The following is an 18,107-nucleotide window of genomic DNA, read 5'->3' as shown; positions in this document are numbered from 1 at the left end:
GACATATAATTAACCAGTCAAAATGAAGATTACTTCGGACAGCCTGTTTATATTTACCTGGTCCAACGCTCAAGTCCACACTCAGAGCTTGGACACCAAATTAATTGCATGGAATCTAAACAGCTGTTTTCAATATATTTTCAGGTAAGACACTTTGTACTTTTCAATATATGCCTTTTATATGTATTTATCAATTTAGTTCCAAGTGATTTTCTATTGTATTGCTTAATACTAAGATTTTACGTTAGCTTTGAATTTTAAATGCAACTTTGTATTCAATTTGTGTCATATTGTTTATCTTGTTATTGATGTATTTTACGCCGCAATCATGCAAATCCAAAATCTATTTTCAATTCTTTATGCACAAACTTATGATTCATTAACGGAGCATTATCATTTTTGTATCTTGTCAATCACTTTAACGGTTGAGCCGGTATATGGATGCAAAAGTATTGCAAAAGTTGTTTTTATCTGATGAGGTAAAATTTACCTTGTTCTTTATTATTTCTATTAAGCAAGCACACAGAATTATGGTGTGTAACGTAAACTATCAATTAAGCTAGAGTTATATATCATGTGTGATTTCCATTTTGAATATGGAAACTCCAGAAACAATAACAGGCGATTTTAAAATGCATAATAATCTCTTGATAGAACATGTCCCTGTGTTCGACATGTGCATCGTCCTGCAGGTGATTGTCTATGCATTGTCTATATATACTGGTTCTTCATTGTTTACCAATGATTAGTGATTTTCACTCAGATTCATTTTATGATATCCACGCTGATTTGTACAGCAGGTTTTTGTCCCATATGGACTGAGATCACAATTAAATGCTTCCGAGTTCAGTACCCACGAATGAAGTCCCTTAGAAATATAGGTACTTTAGTAACAAATATAATATGCCTCTTAGGACCTGGATTTTGTGTAAAAGATTGGTGTTAAATACTGTAGGGATATCAATCTAACAATTTCTGTGTCAAATTTGTATATTGTGCATTTATTGTTTGGTGCAGGGTGATGTGTGAAAAGTCATGTGTTTACCTCTATATATTAAAATTAATTGTGGTCTTAGTCCTATATGACTCGTCTAAAAATGCATGTGTTTATTTCTCAGATCCGTATTTTTTTTTACTGATCTCGATGAAATTTGGCATGATTACTCTATACTGCATCTTTGATTTTTTGAATCAATTAGTTTGTATGAACAAGTTAATTTTGATTAAAAGTTTAAATTCATTTTTATTCTAAATTTTGATATTTTATTTTAATGGCACAGTGTTTAAATATAGACACTAAAATTTGCATATTATGTCTTTTTATGCATTCCTACACCTGATTTTAAAAGTTAAAATGGAGGAATTCTTTGAATTGTATCAATCAAGAATATTAGAAAATTCAGTTATCAGTGCAGAAAATGGAATATGTAGAATCTGGCAGGGACCATTAACAAAGAATGGAAAATATGGACTAATAAGTTTCCGAAATCGCAGGGATTTGAAAAGGACAAAAAAATATGCTCATAGACTGTCCGACTACCACCACGTGGAGGTTCCCTCTTTAGGTAGTCATATATATGCAACAATTTTATTTATTTTGTTACATATTTCTTGAATTTGGAATTTTGACTTTGATTTCAAAAAAGTCCTCAAATAAAATGTCATTGTTCTCAATACAAGTGGTCCCGAGGTTGATTGTCTCTCCTGGGTCGATGCAGTGTTGGATCAAGTTGACCTTTCCTGTAGTCGGACTTCCTGGCAGACTTTTACCTGTTTGCGTGCCCCCTGTGCTGTTCCACCAACAACTCAGGTTTTTCTCTTCTCGACATTAGGTACTGACGCTGGCGCTGATCAATTTCCTCTGAGCTTATTCGGTCCAGCTGATGTGTAACCTCCTTACTCAGAGTTCCATCAAGTTGTTGTACTTTCTGCTGAGTGGTCTTGCCCGCTGTATTATTTACGGTTAAAATTGTATACGGTTTCAACCGTCCCTCAGCATTTCTTCCGAAATTCTGATACTTTGGCAAGGAAACATTCAGCGTCCGGTGACATCCCTCATTCTTTTGGGTGGATGTGTTGAGTCGCATTGATTGGACTGTCTTGGTGCTGAGTTTTATCTTCAGTAGTTCCATCACTAACATCTCATTATTTGTTGTCATCTGCAGATCATTAATTCTGTTGGCACTCAGGAACATTGAGCGTGTCAACCAGTTGTCACTGTCACCACCAGAGCACACGACTGAATGCTGTTTACATTTGGAGCAGTCACCGGATTAGCACAAAACAGTCGCATTCAGCACAGCGGGTAAACGTTTTGTAATAATGTCCATATTTCCATTGTGTAGTTTCATAAGGTCCTTGAAGATCAGACTGCTCTGGGCTTTCAGGTCCTGAGAAAATATTTTCTGGGAATGTGCCCTCATCAGTCTGGTTCGGCCAGGAAACATGGACTCGCTGAACTTGGCACTGTGCGACTTCCGAAACTGTGCCTTGCCTAAATGTGTTGGGTCGGCCAGTCTCTCCACCTTCCACGTGGGATATAGGGCGTGCATGGCCTCCTGAATGCCTTTGTCTCCGGTACCGTCACCGTCAGTCGTGGCGTGCTTGACCAAAATACCTTGACTGGTCAGCTGGTCTCCTATGTGCTTTGTCATGGCATGCTCTTACAGGCCGTCGTATCGGTCAGTGTTGGCTGTGGAGTCAGAGTGACCTCCAGAACAGTTGACATAATAGCATTTTCCTCCAAGCATCTGTCCAGCACAGCTTGTTCTGAAGTGTGCGTGTTACTATCCACTTATTAGGAGTTGATGTCTCAATGCCCAAACTCCTTCCCTGTGATGTATTTATGACAGGTTTCTTAGCACTCCCAAATTATGTGCTGTTATACCGCCCGTCCAGTGCTATTCCGATGGTGCTCGGATCAGCATCACCGTCCACTACCTGTCCGGTCTTCTCGGCCATGTCTTTTTTGTTGAGTGCTTTTATCTCCTCGGACACTAGATTGGCTTGTCTCTGCATCCCACTTTTTGCTCCGGCAGGTTTGTTGAGGTGTAGTTATGGAGACTGAATGCTGGGTTAGGCACAGTTTAAATGTTCATTTAATGAAAGAATTAAAAATTTAAAGCAAAACTTTAAATTTAAATTCTTAAAAAAACTAAAGTTGAAGATTACAATGTAAACACTTTATTTGGGTAAGTGGAGATATTATTCTACATCATTAAACACTTTACAGAATTGAAATATTATATTTTCTTTCAGAAGATATCAGTTATCCCTGACCCTGAAAATGTCTGCCAACTCAGCACAAAATCACAGTATGATAGGTTTTTTTTTTAATTCATCATTACTTCTGTTTTATATGTCTTAAACTGATGCGGTTTTCACCAACAAGTTCCAAATTGCTTAAAGTTAAGGAAACATTTACTTGAACAAGTAAAAAAGTAAGTCCTATAATAACTGAATGCTTCTGGGTTCAGTACCCACGAATGAAGTCCCTCAGAAATATAGGTACTTTAGTAAAAACATATACTATGGCTCTTAGAACTTGGTGTTTGTGTACAAGTTTGGTGTTAAAATACTGTACCTTTTCTCTGTCAAATTTGTATATTGTGCATTTTTTTTTTTGGTGTAGGGTGCTGTTTGAAAAGTCCTGTGTTTACCTCCACCCCTGACACGAAATTTTATTTTTTACATTGGTGACACATGCAAACGATTATCTCAAGAAAAAGGTCATTATGCTAAGTTGAAATTTTGATATTTTATAACCAATATGTTGCTCGTGACCAGGTTCGATGGAAAGTTGGCTATCAAATATTGGGAATTTGTTATGAAATTAAATGTTACAATGAAACATATAGTAAAATTAATTGTGGTCTTAGTACTATATGCACAGTTGATGTTCCTTCATATAGAAAACCAAGTGAACCCATGTAAATAATCCCTACTTTTAATTGTCCATTCATTTCTATATTAATTGCCTGTATCGACCCTTATCTGTGTATTTGTATTTTTTTTTATCTTTAGTCCATTTTCTGCATTGTTTAACTGATATTGTGTAGTGTACTATTGACCGGAAGTGACCAACACAAACCGGAAACGATCATAACTAAGTGAAAGTAGGAGTAACTAATGTAAACAAAGTCAATGACAAACTCCAATACTGGTCAAACCTATTATTGATCATGGTTATCTTTCCTATGCTATATAAATATCTATTTTGAGGCATTCTTGGATAAATTTTTATATTTTGTATCAGTTTTATTTCAAAAGAAAAGAGATTCACTGTTCTGCTAAATATGTCCCCAGGCGGTGTTTACTTCTCATTGCTAAGCATTACAGAGTTTACTACCAACTCATTTTCCCCGTATTTCCCCCAACTGTTGTCATAGCATAGTTTATATATGTAACTCTGTAATGGTAGGATGCCAATTGTATCTATATACCAATATTAACTATACTTTGTTTTATTATTGAAATGTATTGTTGTAAAATTACAGACTTTTGTATTGTATACAAAAGTCTTGACTCAGAGCTTGAAAACCAAATAAACTTCATCGAATGCAAACAGCTGCCTTGAATATGTTTTCAGCACTACCAAAATCAACTTTACTAAAAGCAAAAATCAACCAACAAAACCGTATGAAACATCCATACCTGAGGCAGTTCGGTTATCCAGCAGATTTGTGCCTCAGGGTGATTGATTGATTGATAGTGAAGCGGACGTAAAACCAATCCATCAAGCAATCAACCAACCTGAGGCACAGGACTGCTGAATAACCGAACTACTCTGTAGTAAAGCGGACGTAAAATCTATCAATCAATCACTTAAGGCACGTCTCAAAAGCGTGGCTGTTGGTTTGTGTACTGAACACGTCTTTTAATACCGACAGAAACCAGTATGTACCCTTTATAGAATACAATATAGCAGATATACACTATTTCAAAATAAGTACAAGCTATATAGGAAGATTACATGCAATGATTTGTTTCCAATCCTTTCCAGGACTTACAACATAACTGATAATCAGTTGCGGGATCACCGTTCCAGATTTCCAATTGAATCACGTCAAGTTACGTCAAGTTAAGCAACAAAATAAGTCTCTGCTAATATTCCTCTTGTTCATAGTTTTCTCTAGTTATCGATGTCGAATTTGAAGTATACTTTAATATTCTCTATCTCTTCTCCTTATCTCCGCGGATTGAAACATTGTCCTTATACATTACCTATCCCACATATATCCTTTTTCATTCTTCCTTCATCACCTTTACTTCCTATATTCTTCTATATAGCATTTACTTCCTATATCACATATACCATCCTACATCACCTACACGTCGTATTCCCCCTTTGCCTTCCTACATCAGCTTTACTACACATACCCCCTTTGCCCTCCTACATCACATTTACTTTCTTTTCCACCTATACCATCCTTCATCACATATACTCCCTACATCGGCTTTACTTCATATACCACCTATACCTACCTACATCACCTTTTATTCCTATACAACCTATACCCTTCTACATCACCTTTACTTCCTATACAACCTATACCCTCCTACATCACATATACTTCCTTAAACCACATATACCCTCATACACCACCTGAACTAACTATTTCATCCTACATCACCTTTACTTACTTTACCACATATACCCTCCTACATCACCTATACTTCATATACCACCTATACCCGCTTACATCATCTATACCCTGTTACACCACCTACACCCTCCTACATCATATATACCCTCTAACACCACCTATACCCTCCTACATCATATATACCATCCTACACACCCTATACCCTCCTACATCATATATACCCTCTAACACCACCTACAACCTCCTACACCATATATACCCTCTAACACCACCTACACCATCCTACATCATATATACCCTCTAACACCACCTATACCCTCCTACATCATATATACCATCCTATACCACCTATACCCTCCAACATCACATGTACTTCATATACCCCTTTTAATCTCCTACATCACATTTACTTCCTATTTCACCTATACCCTTCTACACCACCTATACTTCCTACATCGGCTTTACTTCATATACCACCTATACCCTCCTACATCACCTTTGCAAACTATACAATCTATACCAACCTACATCACCTTTACCTCATATACCACTTATACCCTCCTAAATCACATATACTTCCTATAACCACCTATACCCAACTACATCACCTTAAATAACTTTATCCTCCTACATCACATTTACTTCAAATACCACCATAACCCTTCTACATCACCTTTACTTCCTTTACAACCTATACCAACCTACATCACCTTTACTTTATATACCACTTATACCCTCCTACATCACATATACTTCCTATAACCACCTATACCCAACTACATCACCTTAAATAACTTTATCCTCCTACATCACATTTACTTCCAATACCACCATAACCCTTCTACATCACCTTTACTTCCTTTACAACCTATACCAACCTACATCACCTTTACTTTGTATACCACTTATACCCTCCTACATCACATATACTTCCTTTAACCACCTATACCCAACTACATCACCTTAAATAACTTTATCCTCCTGCATCACATTTACTTCCAATACCACCATAACCCTTCTACATCACATTTACTTCCAATACCACCATAACCATTCTACATCACCTTTACTTCTACCACCAATACCCTCCTACATAACATATACGTCCTAAACCACCTATACCCTGCTACATCACATATACGTCCTATACCTTCTTTACTATCCTACATCACATATACGTCCTATACCTTCTTTACTCTCCTACATCACATACACTTCCTATACCACCTATACCCTGCTACATCACATATACGTCCTAAACAACCTATACCCTGCTACATCACATATACCCTCTTACATCTTCATACAATCCTAAGTCATATTTACTTTCTATACCTTCCTACGTCACCTTTACTTTATATACCTTCCACATATACCCTCCTACGTCATATATACTTCCTAAGCCACCTATAGCCTCCTACATCAACTAAACTTCCTACATCACATTTACTTCCTATACCACATGTGCCCTCCTACATCAGATTTTTTAACTATATCCTCCTATATCACCTGTACTTCCTATACCACATATATCCCCCTACATCACCTGTACTTCCTATACCACATACACACTCCTACATCACATTAACTCCATATACCACCTATACCCTCCTTCCTCATTTTTACTTTATATAAAACGTATACCCTCCTACATCACCTATACTCCCTTGACTAACTATACCAACCTACATCCCCTTTACTTTATATACCACTTATACCCTCCTACATCACATATACTTCCTATAACCACCTATACCCAACTACATCACCTTAAATAACTGTATCCTCCTACATCACATTTACTTCCAATACCACCATAACCCTTCTACATCACCTTTACTTTCTTTACAACCTATACCATTCTACATCACCTTTACTTCTTCTACCACCAATACCCTCCTACATAACATGTACGTCCTAAACCACCTATACCCTGCTACATCACATATACGTCCTATACCTTCTTTACTCTCCTACATCACATACACTTCCTATACCACCTATACCCTGCTACATCACATATACGTCCTAAACAACCTATACCCTGCTACATCACATATACCCTCTTACATCTTCATACAATCCTAAGTCATATTTACTTTCTATACCTTCCTACGTCACCTTTACTTTATATACCTTCCACATATACCCTCCTACGTCATATATACTTCCTAAGCCACCTATAGCCTCTTACATCAACTAAACTTCCTACATCACATTTACTTCCTATACCACATGTGCCCTCCTACATCAGATTTTTTAATTATATCATCCTATATCACCTGTACTTCCTATACCACCTATATCCCCCTACATCACCTATACTTCCTATACCACATATACACTCCTACATCACATTAACTCCATATACCACCTTTACCCTCCTTCCTCATTTTTACTTTATATAAAACTTATACCCTCCTACATCACCTATACTCCCTTGACCACCTACGCACACATGTAAACTGCATTTACCATCTATACCCTCCTGCATTAATTTAGTTATTTTATTAAAGTTTTTTTGTTCATTTATTTTATTTCAATATGTTTATTTCATTTTATTGATTCATTCATGAATTTGTTTTATTAAACCAATTTAATTATGTATTGATATTTTTTTCATTTATGGCGGGTTTTGCCATTCGTGGTTTAACAATCATCACGTTCTTGATTAGTCTTTTCAATATTTTAAATACCTATTTGAATACTCATCACAATTTTATTAAATATTGAAAATTAATAATAATGTGCCCTATTACTTCAGCTTAAAGAAATACCAAATGCCAAACTAGTAAAATTGCTAGGTCTCAATGATTTTCAACGTCGTAATCAAAGTCAAGTTATTGTCGATGTTGGCAGGGGCCTTGTACCTCTCGAACCTCACAGGAAGCACCCCCGATACACATATGGCAAGTCGAGCGCAGGACTTACATAATTCGACCTGGACGTAAACAAAACCCACAATGAAGTAGTGTACGAGCATCTTATTAATGGGAACGAACAGTTATTTAAATACTTAACGAGGTTATTTAACCTGGTAATAGATAATGAATATATACCTTCTGATTGGAAGAAAGGAAATATTGTTACGTTATATAAAGGGAATAATAAACCAAAAGATGATTCCAATAACTACAGAGGTATCACTTTATTACCAGTTATTTTTAAAGTTTTTGAAATGTTAATATCAGAAAGAATAAGTTCAATTCTTGAATCAGATACATTTCCATGTAGGCAACAAGCAGCCTATCAGAAAGGTTTATGTAGTTTATGTACATCATTTAATTTACAGGAATGTATAAGATATAACTTAGAAAATGATGATAATGTGTATGTTGGATTTTTAGATAGCAATAAAGCCTTTGATACGGTATGGCACGCAGGCCTGCTATACAAACTTTATGAAATTGGCTTGAACTCGAAAGTATGGAAATAACTGAAAGGAATATATACTGGTGTCAAAAGTTGCATTATCTTTAATGGATTACAATCAAGATGGGTACCTATGGAGAGAGGTATTTTACAAGGGAGCGCATTATCTGCGAAAATGTATTTAGTTTTTATTAATATGTTGCTGAAAAATATTGAACAGAGTGGCAGGGGATCAATGATCATCGACATTAGAGTTAATATACCCACTCAAGCTGATGATATATGCCTCGTAAGCAATAAATATACTGATTTGGAATATATGCTACGGATGTGTGAAGATTATAGTAAAAAATGGAGATTTTTGTTTTCTAACACCAAAAGTAAGATTATGTATTTTAATAAGAAAAAAAAAAGTGAAATGTGCTACTAGTTTTTATTTGTATGATAATATACCGGAAGTGGAAGATATTGTTCACGTTGGTATTATGTTAAATAATAAATTCCAAACATATGAACGTACAATGCGTGCTTGTAGCAAATTAAAAAGTGGTACAATGAGTTTAATTAAGAGTGGTGCACATCCTTGTGCGTTAAATCCAGTTACTGCCGAAAAACTTATCAAACAAGTTGTATATACGTCAGCACTATGGTTGTGAACTATGGATTTTATCAATGAAAGAGTCACTTTTGTTGGAAAGAGCGCAAAGATTTATTTTAAAATCAGTTCAAGGTTTTAGCAACAGAACACGTACTGATATGTGCTATGGATTGATTGGATGGACATCCATAGAAAGCTTTATAGATATAAGAAAATTGTTGTTTTTTGGAAGGTTGTGTTATTTAGATAAAAATACATTGTCATCACGTATATTTTTAAGAAGACTATACGCATCAATGCTGAACAGATCTGGTGACCATTTTGGACTTTTAAATGATATTTTGAGAATTTTTAAAAAGTACAATCTTTATAATATGTTGAACAAGTATATTCGAACGAGTGTATTCCCATTAAAACGGCAATGGAGAATAATTGTGAATAAATCTGTGTTGTTGAAAGAGGAACATGATTGGAAAGAACGAATGTCAAATGATACTGATTTTAACAGATTTGTAATGGTTCACAATATATTGCAACCACATATACTATGGAAACTGGCAATGAAATTCCCGGATTTTAAAGATTCCATATTATATGTTACGAAATTAATAGTAAATATTCGTACTGGTAAAGCCAAAGAGCTATGTCATAGGTATTATTTACCAAGATAAATTAACTCATATCATATTAAAGTGTAGCTATACTGAACACCTAAAGGACAAGTTGTGGTGCTCTATCGCAAACATTAGCGATACTGGTATTCTGCTGAGTGCGTACATACACTCTCTGACAGATCACGAATTAATTCATATTTTAATTGGGGGACAAATGACTTACGAATTAAATGTATTAGACATGAATGAATTTAGATTGAAATCAGTAGCAGCTGTCGAAAAGATGCACAAGTTATACTACCGGTAGTGTGTAGATATAATCTCACATCCTGATAAAGATTAATATAAATAAAATAGATATAAAAAATGATATGAATGTTTAATATGATATGTATGTATTACCTCATCATATATACACTTATTAATGATATTTATTGAATGTAAGACTTCAATGTAATTAAGTCTGTATATGTCATGTATGTTATTTGGTGCTTATGTGTATTCAATATGATTTGTTTTGTAATGTAAATATGTGCGCATTATTATGTTTAAATGTAATCTTCAGATTGGAGGAAATAAAGAGAATAATAAGTTATTGTCGATGTTGGCAGGGGCCTTGTACCTCTCGAACCTCACAGGAAGCACCCCCGATACACATATGGCAAGTCGAGCGCAGGACTTACATAATTCGACCTGGACGTAAACAAAACCCACAATGAATACAATAAAATTAACGAAAAAGCATACACACAAAGATATAAAACTACAAATATTTAATAAAATAAAACCCGCCGTTTAGACGCGCTAATAACAAGACTCTCTTCAATTTAAACTCCCCTGGTGTCATTACGAAGCCATCAGCCTATGCGTGCAGTGATGGAAGTATTTGTATATTTAGTTGAATTTGATTCATATACAGTATTCATATGAACAGAATGATGTAAGTACGAAAATTCAATATTTATAATATACTAATAACTAATTACTCAATTATTTTCTACTTGTAATTTTACTGGCCAATTATGGTACGTGTATAGACATGCATCCAGCAATCAGCACACGACGCGGCCCAAATATTCGAATATAAATATAAGTCATTGCTAAACTTCCGACCGATTATTTCATGTATTAATCTATTTAATTTCTATATTTATTTTATTTTTAATTTACAAACTCAAGTCTTCGTCCCAAGCCAGTGGATAACGATCGTCAGGCTGGCGCGAGGAAATAAGCCATACACTGTCATTCCAATGCGGTTTGATGACTTTTATGATCTGAAGGCACTCAAATCTAGGACTGCTAGCAACATGAAGATTGACATCTGTGGAAAAAGAGTGAACTGGCTCTGCATTAAATGGATCCAAGTAAGAAAAGACAAGCCAAATTATATTTTTGTCAATTACAGTTTTGATCCCGAAGAGTTTCTTGAAATCCGTGTCACAAGAGGAAGGATGCAACAGAATGACAGTACCCTAACAAAATGCTTCAACTCCAAACTGCCAATCTCTACTGTGAAAACAAATGACCTGATGTCTCTGTGCCGTACTAAAATTATTCCAGAGGAAAACCATACATATTACGAATCTCTTCAAACCAGTAAAACGTTAAAGGACGAGATGTCAGACATAGATGACAGTGAATTTGAAGAAAATGATAACTTAGGCTAGGCGTTAGCACATAATGTTAATACAAGGATTTCTTTAATAACAAATTATTTTTTCACTTGTGTGTATGATGTGTGGATACCGAAAACCTGAGTTATGAGTAGCATACATTCGGATAGATTATCTGATAAAAACCTTAGTGAACATTAAGTGAAAACTAATTGAACTGTAATATAGCTACAAACTAAAACTTGGATTTTAAGTAAACTATATGATTTGGATAAAATATGCTGGGAACTATTACGTCTTTGGTAGGTTTTTAACTTAAAAAAATAATATTTTGACATTTGTTAATAAATTGTGCCTAACTACATTCGAAGATTTAATTATTTAATCATTATTACATATAACTGTTTCTAATCAGAAGACTGGTTTAAATAAAGTCCCTTTGTTGCACAAAGTATAGGGAACATTTTGATAATAAGCCAGTGCAACAAAGGGCTATATCAGGATGATAGCGCCTTGTTGCATTAACTTCCATCAGTATGTCAATGCAACAAGGTGCTATCTTGAAAATGACCTATGCTATGCTATTTATAGTTGACCTTTGACCTCATTATTTTGGTATGTCTTCTTTTCAATATTATGTTTAATAATATATAACCAGTTATTCTCTGCCTCAGATAGCACTTTGGCGACAATGGACTAAAACTTTCAAATTCGTTTTTCTCAAAACTGACATAGCACCTTGTTGCTCTAATGGGGCGATATATAACTATCTTTTTTTATATAGAAACATTTCAGCACTTTTTTTACATAACCAGCAAAATGCATGTTCAACGCACACTTCACGCTAAAGTTAAAACGCACATCAAACGGTCAACGCAAACGCAACGGAAACGGAACGCAAACGCAACGCAAACGTAAGAGGAACGCAATGGAAACGCAACGCACTTTTGGTAAAGAAAAACGGTCCAGGGTCTGTATACTCACACAATGGACAAAATACCATAATGCCTGATTAATATAAATTTTGTCCGATCTCAAGCTTATTTTAAGTTGTGTACGACTACACGGGCAACGCACGGAACAGATTCATTTAAAAAATACTTCTTTCCGCTTAGAAGGTATGACATCTAGTTTTAAATTGAAACTTTTGTTTCGCCAGCTGTCTTTGTCATTTCTGGCTTTTTTATTTTATTAACCCACACATGTACATGCAATGTTTGTGGCAGGTATGTTTAATATAACCAATCCCTCACACTAGACACCTGTTTTGATTTCAATCAAGCAGATATGTACTAAACATTTTTTTTCTAAATTTTGACCCAATTTGATAACTGGTTATATACATATATAGTTTACTAGACAACAGTGTGGAACAGGCTGGCTAGAGTTTCCTATGATCCCAACACTAAGATTTTTGACAGATTGATGTACATGTGTTGTGCAGACATCTGTTTGTCAAAATTACAAAAGTCTGGTACTTAGACCGGAGGAAACTTTGGGACATACATTCACAGAACTGTAGCTATAAGTTATAAAAACAAGAGGCCCAACTGGGCCTGCATCGCTCACCTGGTATTAATCTCACACTTGTAATCTTAAAAGTGGACTAAAATACAGCTACAAGCAGAATATCAGTGTTGGATTCATAGAAACCAATTAAAATATCTGTACGTTCGTAATTTTCGTCTGTTTCGTTCGTATCAGCTAAATCGTTCCGTTCGGTCATATCGGCCGTCCCTCTCGTCCAACTATTTCATTGAGTCGTTTAGTTCGGCTACTCCGTCCGGCTGTTCCGTCCGGCTGTTTAGTTCGATCATCTACTCCGTCAATTTGGGTTAGGATGCGCACGCAGTTTATCATTTCACTTAGGCAAATGGCAGCATTGCAGAAGATCTCACGCTTATCTCCAGAATTACGAACCTCAATTATCAGATACAGTGACAAAGGCTACGCTATTAGAAAGATCAGGAAAACATTGGAAGAGACAAACAACGTCACAGTAACACGGAAGACGTGCACCGGCTGTGATTATCCTCAACAATAGTGGTATTTTCTCTCACCTGGCCTTACCTTTATTATTGGTTAAACAAATACAGATACAAATAGTTTATTATTGATTAAATGTGGGATAACCCCTGATACCTGCGGCTATTGTTATTTCGAAGGTAAAGTTCAGTCACAGGGACCCGGCTACAGTTTGTTTGTTTGGACCTATCCCGCTGTGTAAAGAGGAATATATCTCGAAATAAATGCCACCCCTCCTTACAACAGCACCCGAGAAATGATTTAAGCGTCTCAAGTCGCAAGGATGTCTTTTGCCGGCGTATCTAGTTTCTACCACGAAATCGTATAAATAAGATGTATCTCAACCAACACCCGGGAGAATGATTACTCCGACATGTCAGAATTAAGTCCAAACTAACATTATTGTAACTAATTCGCGGGTCCGTATAGTTTATAGTCTATTTCTATACGTATCTGATTGAATTATGAGTCTGAAGTACAATGTCTGTTTTTCGTATCGTTTTAATTTAATTCAAATATTGAACAGGGAAAGTAATATGAAATAGGCTCTGCCTATAAGCGAGCGCACATACATGTAGTTCAGTAACTTTTCAGATGAAAGTGTAGATATCGGCGCCTGTGGCGCCCCAGCTAAGAATTTTAGGGTAACAAAACGAACATAATTCCTCCTTAGGACATACGTGAACTGAATATTCTTCCATGAAAAAGAAACGAATGGTAGTTTAAAAAAAATGTATTTTAACTAAGAAAACCTGTCAGATATTCCATGTAGGCCTTTTTGTTGTTACTTATTTACTATTATTTTAACACCCTTGTCAATATATTGCCTGATTCCTTTAGGGCAAAATTTTCTCAAGAAATAATGAAAGAAATGTGTTCTACTGTGCATAAAAAATATTAATTAACAAGGCAAAGTAATGGAAGGCAATCCATAGACCCCCATGGCCACCGGTAAGAATTTCTATACACAAACAGTACACTTAGGTCAGGAAGCATATAGGTCACAGTGACGTCATAGTGACCTACTTCACTCCGCCATCCCAAGATGTCCTTGTTCACTAAATCTGGTTACTCCAGGTGAAAAAGCATATGCTACGTACAAATATTTTCAAAAGTAAAGGTCAAAGGTCGAGACATACGTCACAATGACTTAAATCTTTCACTATTCACTCCACCATTGAAAGATGTCCTTGTACTCCAGGTGAAATAGTAAATAAGATATGCCCCAGTCCAACTTTTTCAAAAGTTAAGGTCAAATGTCAAATCATATAGGACACAGTGAGGTCAGTGAGATCAGTTCATGAAAATCTACATGTGTGCCTTAACTGCCAAGCTCAATTCCCCAGGCTAGTAAAAAATGGCAATGTTTACTTTGAAACATATGTTGGGCTTGTATTTGTTTTTTTGAAACGACCTTCCAATTATTGTTCACTGATTATTATGTTGTGTATCTCGGCCATGTATGACTGGTACATGATTGTATTCCTGGTACCAGATCTACGGAAAACTTTGGTAGTTGTCTATTGATTGTCAGTAGGCGTTTTTCATTATAGGACACTGATTTCAACCATTTCAATGTTATAAGGTCACCATGCTGGAGTGACAGAACCCTAGGAGCAATCACACTTAGTACGAGTCTATAATCTTTTCATAACCTGCAAAGAGCATGGTAATTTCTAAGTACTCACAGACAAACAATACAGAACTGAGGATGTTACAACATCTCTCATTTACAAGCTTTACCTGGTCAATAGGTCACATTCAAACAAAATAAAATTAGCTCAAAGATGATACCAAATCAGTATTAAGTAGTTATGAATGATTCTAAATCAATATTAAGTAATTATATATAATTATGGTTCCCATTTTGTAGCTCTAAACCATCATTCAATTTCTCAGTATTCCTATATTGGAGAAGCAATGGCTGCAATATCCATTCCTTTTGAATATTTACATTGTAATGTAAGAAAGCATTATATCGTATTTCACTGAACATATTTTGAACCTAAAGCATACAACACAGAAATGACACATATACAACAGTGATATTATGTTATACAAGATATACATGGACTTGAGTTGCAGTGCAATTATGTTATGTGTTGTAGTGATGTGAAAATCAAACAATAACAGAACAAAAGTTCATTTAATCCAAAAAAGGTTTGTTTAATTACTTGAGAGAAATTCATGTTGGGAGTGACCTACATATATTATTGAAATATCATTTTTGGCAGGTACATAATTGTCTGACATACAGTATATATTGCTGACAATTTTCAGAAAATATATATATACATGTAGTGGAGGAATGAACGACACAGGAGTAATGAAATAACAATTTCAGATATAGCTACTTAGGACATTTTCATCCATGAAGAGTGTTTGATTCTAGCATATCTGGATCTTAAGAAGAAGATTGTTGAAATTTCAGCCAATTTTCCCTCTTTGGCCCCTCCCTATAGGCCCTAGGGAAGGGCCAGGTTCTTAATTTTCAAAGCCTCAAAATTCAGTCACATGATAGCTACCGGGTATATATAGTCATTCCAACCAACTTTGAATTTGTACCTAAAATTGTTATTTCCCTATATAAACTACCGTAAGGCCAGAAACAAGTTTACATATGCTTCGGATAATCTGATCATGACCTACCTGAAATTTTTCCTGCGGACCTTAGGGAACATTTTATCACCTTCTTTGTATCCATGAAGATCATTTCACTGTTATGGTCACGGGATCCTGACCACATTCTTGACAGAATAATAACAATTGAAATGCATAGAAATTCATTTTTCTTACATTTTGTATTACCCTGTAAGTATATATTGATCCATCAAAATTAAAAATAAATAAAAAATGCCTACTTACTGACCATCCCTATTTTTCTCTGGAATGTTGCCTGAAAAACATTTTTGTTTTGTTTTAGCCTAAATATTAACCCTTTCTTAAGGAGGAATGAATGATCCAGAGGTAACAAAATATTCATAAATTTGAAATAGGCCTACAGGACCTTTCTGTCTATGAAAAGTATTTGATTTTAGCATGTCTGTGCCTGAATAAGAAGACTGTTGAAAATTTAGTCAATTTGACCTCTTTTGGGCTCGAACTTCTGGCAGATTAGATCCACGTGTAATTCATAAATTTGACTTGCATTTGACCATGTAACTTTCCTTCAAAAAACTGAAGTGGTTACTATGACGGACAGGGGCATTCACAAGAGGTCAACACCAAGACTTTGATAGCTAAAAAAAATCAGTTTTCTAGGTTAAGTTCATAAATCATAAATGTAATACTCACTGCCTACCAAGATGTTCGAATGTCCTGTTGTTGAATGAATGCAGTAAAGAACAAATTAACAAGGATACATATATTTATATAAAATGTACCAAGTAATGGGAAATGAGTTGTATATAACTAGTTGTTTAACTTTATGTTTATATATGTTTGCAGTATTACATAATTTCAAGTTGTACTATTATTTCCACCAGGATTTGAACCTGGGTCTCCCACCACAGAGTGGCGAGTGTGATGACCACTACACTATAGAAATATCTTTAGCACAACTGACCTTTTATATCAAGTTTTATTCCCATTTTTGTCTTTATTTTTTTTTTACCTGTTTTTGCCTTTGCACTTTTATTTACATTTTCCTCTGCTTTTCTTATCAAATTGGTAATTGGTAAAAAAAGTTCGAACCCCGGTCTGGCCGGGGATTTTTCCTCTCCCTTTACACCGGTATTAACCAAGTTTATGCTAGGCTCAGAACTAAATATGTATACAATTTGCGATGTGTAAAACCTGATTACAAGTTTTTTATTCTAAGATATATACCAGTAAAATAAGAAGATCCTTATTTTTTTTTATTTTTTTTTTAATTATGATTCTGCAGTATAATTGTCAAAAATCAATACTTGCATAATACGAATGCACACATATACTGGCACATAAAATGCAATTCAAATCTGTACATAAGGTTATTCTTGACAAGTTATCAAGATTCTCCCCAGTTGAATCTCTACATTTACTTGAAGTTGACAGGAGAAAACCCTTTAATTCCCATAATAAGAACCCTCATACAATATATTTTAATTTTATTTCATTTACCAGTATTTAGTCATATTAGTATTTAGTTTTATCAAATGAGACCAAATTGGCACAGGTGCAAGAAATAAGTTATGTAATCAGAGTTTTTGCCAGGTGTTTATAGGGTCTGTTACAGGGATTCATTACAATATTTAGAATATGACCCTGTATTTTTCCAATTTCAGTCTTTATTTTCCCA

Source organism: Mizuhopecten yessoensis, unplaced genomic scaffold, assembly GCF_002113885.1.
Source record: "Mizuhopecten yessoensis strain PY_sf001 unplaced genomic scaffold, ASM211388v2 scaffold2681, whole genome shotgun sequence".
Lineage (NCBI taxonomy): Eukaryota > Metazoa > Mollusca > Bivalvia > Pectinida > Pectinidae > Mizuhopecten > Mizuhopecten yessoensis.
This window is presented reverse-complemented; position numbering follows the sequence as displayed.